A 3,513-nucleotide genomic window follows, 5' to 3' on the forward strand; every position below is an offset into this window, starting at 1 on the left:
ATATATAATAAACTATAAAAACAAATAATATATATTTAATAATTAATATAATAATTATTCTAAAATTATTTATAATGTATAACAGAATATTAAAGCGTGAGGAGAAAAATGTCAAAAATGATATATCCGCACAAATCTTTGCTGGTATGGTGAGATAAAATTGTGATAACTTTTTCTATATCAATCTGCACAGATCTTTGCATATCTTTTAAAGCGAACAGAATTTCAATTCTAAATCCGTTCTTTCAAATTTACTCCTACAGTACTATCTGTTTAAACGAACACAAGCTTAGTCATCTAAAACTAGTTTTTAATTTGTGATTATAATTACTTTCCTAGAGTAAATGTTCATTTGCTGTATATCGTGTTTCAAATTTGTTTATATCATGTTTTCATTTATTCTACATACAAAATAGAAAAGTAAAAAAATAAATTTATTACTGACCCATTTTTGAAAAAATTATAAATTATTTATCTTGAAAATCATTTTTAACTAAAATCAAATTTTATTTGAAATGCATTGTATGCAAAGTTATGATATCATTGTTTGTGGCTAGACATATATTTGTTTAGATAAAACGAAAGACAACGGAAAGAAGGAGGAAGCATTTTAATTGAAAATTTAAGACATGTTTATTTTCACACGATGTCAGTTCAACCTTCTAACTTAAGTTTTTTTTTTTTTTTTCTCTTAAACATGTGTTTAGTTTCTATTTTTTTATGTGAAATTGAAATTTTAAATGTTTTAAGCTTCAATATAATTTGGTTTCCAATTTTTAAAATGATTAAATTTAATCTTTCCAACTTTAGCATTGAATTTTATTTACGTTTAAAACGACATTTGAGATTAACATTTAACTTGTTTATCTATTTGATTTATTTTAATTCAAAAGTCAATTAAAACACCATTAAATATTTTAAAAAATTAACATTATTAAATAAAAAGAAATTATATTCATTAAATTTTAAAATTTTGAGATCAAAATATATTAAAATTATATAGAGACAAATTCTAAATTTACATAAAATTTTCTACTGTCATCATATTTTTTTTTCCGTTTAATTAAATTCAACTAAGTTTCTATTGTTTAAACGGAAAGATATACATCCTTCAGTGTAGTGTACTTAGTCTTATCTACTACTAGATTCAATTAAGAATTTCTACATTTGGTTAAGATAATTAGAAAGTATGACATTGGAAAAGATCACATGCATCGTTCAGGCTCTTGAACAGAAAACAAAAAACAAAAAACAAAATGAAAATTTTCTTATTGGACTTCACATTCAACAACACTGGCTTTTGCTTAAAATAACCTTCCTCGTGGAAATAAATTAACCTTCATAATTAACATCGTATATGTTTGGTCCTATGCAGCATGTGAGGCACCAGAATCAATATCTATTCATCAATATTTTACTTTTCCCAATTTCATGGAGGAAAGAGAACAAAGCTACAAAAGCCTGAATAGTTATAAATCCCCACAGAACAGATTAACGAAAAAAAAAAACGTATAAAGCCATTAAAATTACAGAAACATGGAAAATTAACTAAGAACCTACAATATTCCTAATCAGAATAAATTTTCATTTCATGTATCTCTACGAAGTGGTGTATGTGTGGCCACCACATATAGAGAGACAAATTTGAAAGTGTTTTGTTTGTTGCAGTTAATGATGGGTGGTGTGAATTGAAGAAAAAAGAGAACCTTGAACTATGCGTTAAACAGAGTAAGTTTTCCTCCCTTCATCATCATTCTCTTGAACTCCTTGAAATTCACCATACCATCTCCATCCATGTCAACCTTCTTAATCATCTCTCTGCACTCTTCACTCTTGTTCCCTTCCTTTAACCCCAACGATGTAAGCACCAAAGCTAGTTCCTCCACCGAAATAACCCCATCATTGTCCTTGTCAAACACATCAAAAGCTTCCTTTAGATTAATCTCTTCTTCTTCTTCTTCTTCATCTTCTTCTTCTTCTTCCTTTTTCCCTCCCATACACTCACTTGTCAACAAGCAAAACTCCTCAAAATCGATCAACCCATCACCGTTGGAATCGTACTTCACAACAATATCGTCCACCTCTCTGTCTGTCATCAAGATTCCGATGTTCCTCAGGGATTCCCTCAGCTCCTGCTTCGTCACGAACCCGTCACCGTTTTTGTCGAAGGTGGAAAACACCCTTTCCAGCTCTTTCTTCTTCCCGGAGGAACCGTGCTCCGCCTTGGCCGTCGGTGAAGGAGCGAGGGTGGTTTTGGTTTTGCAAGCACTGTTGGGGAGGAAAATTTGAAGACACGTGGTAATCTTGTTGGTGGGTACGTGGAAGAAGACATTTATGAGCCCTGCAACGAAAAGCAGGGCCAGTAACAGTGTAGATAGATCCATGTTTTTGTTGGATGTGATCTAGGGTAAAGGATAAGGAAGAAGAGAACCACGAAGAGGAGGAACTCAGCAAGTTTACTTTTGAGAACAACCTATGAACCAAAGATTACAAGAAACTTCGTCTGTTTCTGAGGTTTTTGTTTGTTTGGGGAAACAATATAAACACTCCATTTAGTGACTCAAGTGTAACTGTCTCTTCTATACAGTTTATATAAACTAATAAAATCGTATAAATAGTTATAAAAATATTGAAAATTCATCCCTTTTTTTTTAATTGGTATATTTTATTTCACATTTTTATCACTTCTTTACACTAAAACCTTACAAATGCAAATGTATTGATATTAAGGAGCACACTTTAGTAACACCCTTTAATTATAAATAGAAAATTGTTAAGTTTTAATACAATTGCGTCAAAAAAAAGTTACAATAAAAAATAAGTATCAATCACGTAAAATAGTTTTTACACTCATTTCCGTCACGTACTAATAATAAGTTAGCTGACATTTATAATGATTATCTTAAAAGTTATAATATGTGATTAGATTCTTCGGTACTTTACTATCTTAAAAGTTATAATATGTGATTAGATGACTATCTAGGTCTAACTATATCTTACAAGTTACCCCACACGTTATCTAGGTCAAAACTATGATAGTGTAAAATTATCATTAATGAATATTTTAAAAATATATATTTAGTATTGGTTTTATAAAATACCTCGGTTTGATTTCTTACTTTTATAAAATGCATTAACTATTAACATTTTTTTACATAATATAAGGATTAAAATAACTATAAAAGTTATAATTAAAGTGACCTAACCAATTTTAAGACTAAAAACTGATACCTCCAAATAAATTGAATGGGGATATTAAATTTAAATATATAATTATAATAGTAAATACTTTCCTTATTGTTTAAGTGTAGAAATATAAAAGAATTTCACCATCTTATTAAAGATATTCATCCTACAAAAGATATAAAAAGTATAAAAGATTTCGAAAGTGCAAAAGAAGTTACGCGGGGTTTGGTGGGAGTGCTCTTTTTGATCCCACAAACCGCGTGAAGAAAATTTTAATTATATGCATACGAGTAATCAGAAACATTTGAAGCAATAATAATATATTAC

General features: G+C 29.2%; 1 pseudogene across 1 annotated transcript; it reads right to left on the minus strand.

Moving 5' to 3' along the window:
- Positions 1-1,400: 1,400 nt before the first annotated feature.
- LOC114176198 (calmodulin-like protein 3 pseudogene) lies at positions 1,401-2,574 on the minus strand (annotated as a pseudogene). Its single transcript, XR_014993513.1, has one exon. The product of XR_014993513.1 is annotated as a calmodulin-like protein 3 pseudogene (transcript).
- Between the last annotated feature and the right edge of the window lie 939 nt (positions 2,575-3,513).

This window comes from Vigna unguiculata, chromosome 3 (assembly GCF_037176805.1).
Source record: "Vigna unguiculata cultivar grain cowpea cultivar isolate G323 ecotype 2 chromosome 3, ASM3717680v1, whole genome shotgun sequence".
Taxonomy (NCBI): Eukaryota; Viridiplantae; Streptophyta; class Magnoliopsida; order Fabales; family Fabaceae; genus Vigna; species Vigna unguiculata.